At 40.3% G+C, this 9,059-nt stretch overlaps 1 long non-coding RNA gene across 1 annotated transcript; it reads left to right on the forward strand.

Moving 5' to 3' along the window:
- Positions 1-4,867: 4,867 nt before the first annotated feature.
- On the forward strand, positions 4,868-8,797 carry LOC138430010 (uncharacterized). The gene is made up of 2 exons (XR_011252950.1): positions 4,868-6,005; positions 7,338-8,797. It is a non-coding gene; the product is annotated as an uncharacterized lncRNA (long non-coding RNA).
- Positions 8,798-9,059: the final 262 nt, after the last annotated feature.

A 9,059-nucleotide genomic window follows, 5' to 3' on the forward strand; every position in this document is an offset into this window, starting at 1 on the left:
TTTGGAATACTATCTAAACAAACCACCCAAATTCAAGATTTTACTTTTGAATAATTATGGATAATAATAGGCTCCAAAATCTCATCATGATCACTGGATGATTGGAAAATATGGGAAGCCAGTAACGTTGCCTGCTGTTCTCTTTTAAAAACAGTTAATATCTGTCTGTCGCATTTGGAATTGGCATACATATGAGATTCTAGTCCTGCAGTAGCCAGAGGACAATTCTTTTGTTTTGCAGAGGTTCTTAGAAGGGAGTCTATCCCAGTAAATGAGTTGCTGATATTTATGGGATGCATATAATTCTAACCATTCCAAGAGGAAATTTAAAAATTATTTGGATAACCAGAAGAAGCTGTTGAAAAAATTAAAGAGAAAATGCAAGACAAATACATTTTTTCTCTCATAGAACCCTGCTTCTCCCTCTGCTTGCCCTGCTCCTCCTGCTTTTCCTGGATGTCTTTGCCCCTCCATGCCTCAGACTGACTCGGGGAGAGGGAGGTGATAATCTTTCAGACGGGTGGTTCCCATCTAGGCAGTTTCTTTAACTGGTAATAAATTACCTGCTCAATTTGAAGACGCAGTTAATGTACTTTAATGGCCTAGACTGAGTCCACCTAATGTCTTAGACGAGGTGACTCCTTCAGGAGTCCCTTATGCTCCACACACTGCATGCTACTACTACTAAGTCACTTCAGTCGCGTCCGACTCTATGCGACCCCTTAGATGGCAACCCACCAGGCTCCCCCATCCCTGGGATTCTCAAGGCAAGAACACTGGAGTGGGTTGCCATTTATACTGCATAGCTATTAATAAAAAGCCAGAAATGATAGAGCATCATGGGAAGATTAAGAGATCTGCATGGAAGGCATCAGGGAGAGTAGCTATACTAGTCACTTGGAAAAAAGCAAAGAAACAAGGTGTTGAAATAATGTAAACACAGGAAGGGAAACCAAAGTGCCCTGGTTACAATTTTTTGTGTATTTTATTTATTTATTTTTTTGGTCTCAATGTGAAGGAAGCCAGCTGGTCTATTTGGGTCACCAGCAGCACCAATGCCATTGAGAAGCTACTCAGGATGCCCATGTAATTCAAATGCCTTTCTTACCAGCTGATGTTTCTTATTTAAAGGCTTCTTTCCTCTATGCCCCAGAAATTTGCAAAAGTACACCTCAGTGTGTATTCAGTTTACAGCCCACACATAGGAATATATACAGACTTATTAGATGAAATTGAGCAACCAGCAAATGCATGGAATTCTGCAATTAGGAGATTTTGTTCCTCTGGTAGAGCAATCACATTGGGGTCTGGAAGATCACTACCTCAGGGGAAGCTATCTGGCACCCCACCCCTCATAACTATGGAGTAACCAAGGCAGTTACGAACTCAGAGAAGGGTTGCTGACAGCTATACCTGAAGCCTTTCCACAAATGCTGAGCTGGGTGATGTTGCAGCAATGCACCTAGAAGACATGGGGGTCCCCCATCGATTTCCATCAGTGGTTTGCTGATGCTTTCTCAGAACCCCCTGGTTGGAACCTGGGGTCAGATCAAAATATGCTCTAGTTTTAGCAAACTTTGACTCTCTTGCCAACTATCCGAATCCAAATTTAGGGAAAGTGGTAGGATGACAAGAATGGACAGTCAAATCTGAGCAGCAGGTACTCAATGTAGGGATAATCTAGAGAAAGACATCCAAGAAAAGAAATTGAAGACTTCTGTGTTGGCTGATCAGAACTCTTTACTAAAGGGAGAAATCCCTACTCTGGTCAACCCATGAAGGGATCAGAGGAGGCAGGGTCTGGAGGAGGCAGGGACTGACTACAGGGACAAGAGAATCAGGAGGATGGAGAAGAACAAAACCTCCAGCTAGGAAATCTTGGCAAACAGCTCAAAATGGATAGATTGAGAGACTCTCAGAGGTGGGAAATGGTGAGCCATATGTGTCAGTAACTTTTCCTCAGGCTAATCTCTTTGCCTGTTCTGATAAAGTTCTGCTTATCCTGCAGTTTCCTCAGGAATTACTTGTTTTCCATATGGTGACAGCAGATGTTACAAACTATTAGTATTTTGCATCAGTCTACTTATTCCTTTTCCTCTACAATTCACATGCAGTTAGGTCCTCTAACTAAGGAACGTGTGTTCTTGGTCTCTCCCAATCCTTCTATAAACCTGTTGAGGAGAGACCTGTTGTGCAACTAAAAGGCTACCATATTCTCTACTCTGGATGGAGTATCCATGGAGCTTCTTGAAGAAAAGACACCTGATTTGAAAGGTATGCCCTTTGAAAGAAAAAGAGGTATGGCAGAGAGGGGCATTTTCACACCATGCAGGACAAGCACATCAATGCATCATGCTGGGTCTAGGAAATGATGTTTTGTTTTCCTTCTGTGCAATACAGAGAGGTTTTCTGAATTGGAAGATTTTATTTTTATCTCCCCAGTAGTGGACATCTTTGTCTTGTTCCTATTCTTAGGAGGAAAACATTCAGTCCTCTATCCTCAAATAGGATATTGTTGCTTAGTCAATAAGTCATGTCTGACTCTTTGCGACCCCATGGACTGTAGCCCACCAGGCTCCTCTGTCCATGGGATTTCCCAGTCAAGAATACTGGAGTGGGTTGCCATTTCCTTCTCCAGGGGAACTAATACTAGAGATAGAGATAATAGAAAGAGATAAAATAATTTTTTTTATTAACGAATTCAGATTGAGATATAGTAATTGAAGCAGAAGCTGTAAATACCCTCCACACCATCATCATTCTTTCAGCTCAAATGACCTAACATAGTACTGGCAAAGTATTTTCTGATTCCAAAGTTGCAATCACAATTTCAAGTGCCAAGATAAAGTCCACTGCAACAACAAAAATAATAGCTTCACTTATGATACAGAGATTATCAGTGTTATAATAGCCTCTTTTTTTTCAACATATCCATGGGTGCAAGCAATTACAATGTAGAAAATACATATTTCCCCTTGCTTCTACACTGCTTTTTTTTTTCCTGTTACCATCTCTTTAGTTTTTTTTTTTTTATTTTTACTTTATTTTACTTTACAATACTGTATTGGTTTTGCCATACATTGACATGAATCCACCACAGGTGTACATATGTTCCCAAACATGAACCCCTCTCCCACCTCCCTCCTCATAACATCTCTCTGGGTCATCCCCGTCTACACTGCTTTTGATGGAGGTAATACAAATACAAATTTTGGTGGATATTTACATAAAGGTGAAGACAAGATATCCTTTGTTTATCTTTTATCTTTTGTTTCCAGGGATAAACAAAGCATGAAAGATTATGTGGAAGGTGTTGACTGTCCCGCCACATTCTTTATAATACTTGCTATTCAGATAGAGATACTTTTTATATTGATGTTGAAGTAATTGACATGAAGTTGTTCTCTTACTTCAGCATTTATATTATTAACATTTGAATTGCGTTATTAAAGGACTTTCGTGATTTTTGTTGGTAGGCAGTATTGTTCATTTCTCTTGCATTCAGAAACTCAACACTCTTTAACAAATACAGCTGGAAGAGTTCTCAGTTAATATTTAAAGCACTGAAATATTTTAATCCTCCAGAAAAAGCCCCAAATTCTTATTTAACCTTTTAAATATTCCATTAAATGAAGCTAATTTGCTTATTTCTTGTTTGTAGTTTTCAATATCTCTAACAATAGAATTATGGAAGTTGAGAGAACAGTTTTTCCTCTTTCAGTAACGATTATAAGATGATTATGTGGATGATCATTATTGTGCGTGCTGTGGCTGTATTTTGAAATGAGTTTCATCTCTTAATTTGATATTTTTACACGGATGTTACTAACTGCTTTTCTAACATAAGGACAAGTGAAAGTATCATTTATAGTGTTAAAAGGGAATGGAAAAAACTGACAAAAAGTTTTTTTGTTAGTGGACATGTTAAAAAATTATTAATCAAAGAGATCCAATGTGATCCTGAAGAGTGGGAAAGGCAAGTTGTGCCATGAATGATGGTCTTATGTGTTTTACAAATCAAATTTGAAGAGCAGTTCCCAGAGTTGTTAACTTTATGCCATTATATCCGTTCATAAAGCTAGATGTGTTTTCTCATTAATGAATGTCCAAAGGATGAAATAAGTGAGATACAACTACGAAATAAGTAACATATAATGAAAATGGAACCATGTAAATGGACAGTCTCTGGAATAAATAATGTAACAATTCTTAAAAACAAGGAATTGTTAAGGAGAGCCAATATTATCAGAGAAATTTAATTGATGAGAGATACATAATTTAGATACTTAAAATTTATTTCAGATGAACAACGAATAAAAAAGTGTCTCATGACTTGTACTTTATTTGCTAAATCTGGCAATTCTACCCAATGTACAAAATTTCAGAGCCTTTTTTTTTCAACTGAAGTATAGTTGATTTACAGTGTTACTTTCAAGTGTATAGCAAATTGATCCAGTTACACATGTAAGTATATATACATGGGCTACCCTGGTGGCTCAGTCGGTAATAAATTTGACTGCAATGTGTTTGATCCCTGGGTTGGGAAGATCTCCTGGAGGAGGGCATAGCAACCCACTCCAGTACTCTTGCCTGGAGAATCCCCATGCACAGAGGAGCCTGGCCTGCAGTCCATAGGGTCGCAAAGAGTTGGACACGATTGAGTGACTAAGCTCACCCATATATATACTTTTTTCTGATTTTTTCCATTTTAGGTTATTACAAGATACTAAATATAGTTCCCTGTGCTATACAGTAGGTCATTGTTTATCAGTTTTATATGCAGTTTATTTATTTTATATAAAGTAATCCAAAATTCCTAATTTATCCCTTCCCCCCCTTCCTCTTGAGTAACCATAAGTTTGTTTCTATCACAGACCCTATCCTAATTGAGATGGGAGAAATATCAACAACCTCAGATATGCAGAAAGTGAAGAGGAACTACAGAGCCTTTTGATGAGGGTGAAAGAGGAAAGTGACAAAGCTGGTTTGAAGATCAATATTCAAAAAACAAAGATCGTGGCATCCAATCCCATCACGGCAAATAGAACTAGAAAAAGTGGAAGCAGTGACAGATTTTATTTTCTTTTTTCTTGAGCTCCAAAATCCCTGGGCACAGTGGCTGCAGTTAAAAGACATGTGTTCCTTGGAAGGAAAGCTATGACAAACCTAGACAGCTATTAAAAAGCAGAGACAACACTTTACCAACAAAGGTCCATACAGTCAAACACTGGTTTTTCCAGCAGTCCTGTACAGATGTGAGAGCTGGACCATAAAGAAGGCTAAACTCCGAAGAATTGATGCTTTCGAATTGTGGTGCTGGAAAAGACTCCTGAGATTCCTTTGGACTGCAAGGAGATCAAACCAGTCAATCCTAAAGGAAATCAACCTGAATATTCATTGGAAAGACTGTTGCTGAAGCTTCAATACTTTGGCCACCTGATTGGAAGAGCCTGCTCATTGGAAAAGACCCTAGTGCTGGGAAAGACTGAAGGCAAAACGGAGAAGGGGGCGGAAGAGGATGAGATGGTTAGATAGTATCACGACTCAACGGGACATGCATTTGAGCGAACTATAGGAGATAGTGAAGGACAGGGAAGCCTGGAGTGCGGCAGTTCATGGAGTCGCAGAGTCAGACATGACTTACCGACTGAACAATAACAGGTTTTCAAGAAATGTACTGTGCCTTTGCTGGGACAGGACGTGGCGGTCGCTATGGCCTTCCGCGCATGTGCGCTCCCTCCTCTCCCTCCTCTCCCTCCTCTCCCTGCTAGACTGCAGATACCGGGCTGCAGCTGCAGTCCAGTCTCAAGGAGATGATTCTGGAGCTTCAGGCTTGTGGACCCGACCGCTGAGGAGCAGGGAGGTTCGGTGGAGCCCCGCAGAGTTGAGACAGGCAACCGGGGGGTAGGTGAAGGAAGAAATGGCTTTGTCTCCAGACTCGGTGTGGCTCTGACTCCGTTTTATGCTGCCGGTGAGGACCAGCACGTCCCTGCGCTGGTTACTAGGTGAAGCTTGTTTTTCTGATTTCCAAGGTGCGGGGTGGTCTGAGACCTTGGAAGACCAAGCAGAAACTGGCTTTCGGGCTCCCAGTACATGTGCACTTTTCTTCTCAGCGGAGAAACTTGGTTTTTTTTTTCCCCCCACTCAGGGCCTCGCTGAGGGTCTCGCCTAACCGCCTATGCCTGTGCCCTCAGAAGCCCTAGTTGGCTTTTACAGGAGGTCCCGCTTAAATTCCAGGAGCTTTAGATCTTGGAAAAATATTCTGACCCTTTTAGGTACACCCTTCTTGCAACAAAACAGCTTTTTGTGGAGTAGAAAGGGTGATTCTGGGAGCAGGAGTCTCTAGCAGGACAGTCGGTTCACTTGGGACCTCAGAGGAGCAGACTCTGGTCCTCCTGCTGGTGGTAGTGATGATGGAAACCTTGGGCCAACTTTCTGGACAAAGGAACAGAAGGTACTGCTTCCTGGGAGGTTGTGAAGGCATCCTGCAGAAGGAAGAGCTGACCAGCCACAGGGGAGGGAGTTTACCTTCTTGCGCCCCTCACTCTTTACTCCACTTGTATTCTGAGCTGCTCCTGCACTCAGCACAGCTAGAGAACACCTGATGTCCCCTCTGTCCTGACCTTGCAGAATCAGAGATGGTGCTGCAAGACAGGTCGTTAAGACTTGGACTTAAGACAGGTCTATTTATGTGTTATTTAAAGCATGGAGTTGGGTTGGGGTGGGCAGGAAGTGGGTAAAAAAGTGATTAGTTTACAATCGTACATTTTGTTATGGCAGAATCAAAGACAGCCATGGAGTCTCTTGATGGTCCAGGGAGGTCTTTTCTGCCTTAACAACACAGAAATCAAAACCAGTTTATTGTTTTTAATTAAAAAAGACTGTTGAGACGCGAAACCAAATTAAGAGTAAACTCTTTTTTCCCCTTCCAAAAATACCCCATCCTTTTTTTCAGAACATTGTTGAGATTTTCTGGTTTGTAATGAACATTATAAATTTTTGTGCTGAATATTTTCGCTCAGCATCAGTTTTAATGTTCTATTCTTTGGCTTTTCCTAATTGGCTTATAGTTTAATGTGTTGTTCACATTTTCTGTGTGTTAGAGCACACACTGTTAACAAATGAGCAGGAAACAAATGCTTTTACATTTGAAAACTAGATTGTCTAAGTGTTACATAATCATACCAGAGTCATGCATGGACAAGGAATGCTCCCTCCCTTACTGTTATCCTTTCTGCCCCTTCTCAAGGCATCTCCCATTCTAAGATATTATGCCAGCTACTAGGGTGGAGCTTTTTAGGCAGGTGATATCACTCATGACCTTCCTTCTTTCTCAGGTGTACTCTCTCAGCTCTCTACATTTCTCCAGAAGCAACAGAAAATGATCACATCACAGGTGAGTTGTTTAATTTATGCAGTTTTAATTATTTGAAGTTAATACCATGTCTATACATTTATTTGAAATAGTAGAAATAAATGTTAACATCAGGGAAAATACAGAGCACAAGTCAGCAAATTACAGCCCATGGGCCAAATGAGGCATGTTACCTGGTTTTTTATTGCCCACAAAGAATTTTTAGAAGATTGAGAAACAAATCAAGAGTAATAGTCTGTGATGTGAAAACTGTGTGAGGTCTGTAAAACTTTTACTGAGACACAACTATGCTCTTTTATTTATGGCTGTGACTGCCTTCAGATTACAAGGGCAGAGCTGAGTGATTGTGACAGAGACAGCTCACAGACCTGAAATACTTACTATGAACATTTACTGAAAATGTTTGCTGACCTCTGATCTAGAAGAGCAGATCAGTAGTAGGACAAAGATGCCATGTAGCTAAATGCAGATCCTGTGATCTTAATGAGCTGTGAAACTGAGCCATAAAAAAAATTTTTTGATAGACTTCATTATGTGATGTTGTGAACCTTCTTGTGACAGTCTTTCAGTTGCATCAAGAAGTGGTTGAAATCAAGGGAATGATTCTTGTCTATTCCACAGGAAAAGTTAAGTGATGTCAAAAGAAAATACATGATAAATAATTCAAGTGAATTAGAGCCAGCATTAGGACTCATGGTTTTTCAAAGAAGAGACAATCTGGATAGACCAGGTGACCTAGGTTATTTAATAGGAGGAGGCAGGCTTTGTGACAATCCTGAGGGCTGGGAAAAATCTAAATCTTTGTAGAGTCTGCCAAGGGATTCTCCTTTTTTAATTTTGGTAAAATATACATAGCATAAAATTCACATTTCATCCATTTTAAAATGTAGAATTTAGTGACATTTTGTATATTAATGATGTTGTGCAACCATGACCACCACCTACTTCAAGAATATTTTTCTCATACCAAAAGGAGACCCCCATACTGTTGTTTAGTCTCTAAGTCCTGTCCAGCTCTCTGCAACCCCATGTACTGCAGACCACCAGGCTCTGTGGGATTTTCCAGGCAAGAATACTGGAGTGGGTTGCTATTTCCTACTCCAGGGGATATTCCCAACCCAGAGATTGAACCTGAGTCTCCTTCATTGGCAGATGGATTCTTTACCACTGAGCTACCAGCGAATCCTAATAAGCAGTACCATCACTTAATAAACAGCTACTCCCATTCCCCCCAGCCCCTAGCTACTGTTAATCTATTTTCTTCTTATGGGTTTGCCTATTCTGGATAGCTCATATACATGGAATCATGTAGCCTTCTCTGTGTGACTTCTTTCACTTAAGTGTTTTCAGGACCCTTCCATGTTGTACTTTGTATCATTACTTCGTCATTTCTATGACCAAATAAATATTCCATTGTCTGTACTACCTTCTGTTTATCTATCATTTCATGGGCATTTGGGGGTGACTCCATGTTTGGTATTGAGAACAGTGCTGTGAGCATTCATGTACAAGTTTTTGTTTGAAGACCTATTTTCAGTTCTTTCCTAGGAGTGAAATTGATGGATCATGTGATAGTTCTATGTTTAACTTATTTTGAAACTGGCAAACTGTGTTCCACAGCAAGGTCCCTTGCCAAGTCCATATGAATTTCATGTTAGCTTGTCTATTTCCACACAAAAAGGCT

This window comes from Ovis canadensis, chromosome 25 (assembly GCF_042477335.2).
Source record: "Ovis canadensis isolate MfBH-ARS-UI-01 breed Bighorn chromosome 25, ARS-UI_OviCan_v2, whole genome shotgun sequence".
Lineage (NCBI taxonomy): Eukaryota > Metazoa > Chordata > Mammalia > Artiodactyla > Bovidae > Ovis > Ovis canadensis.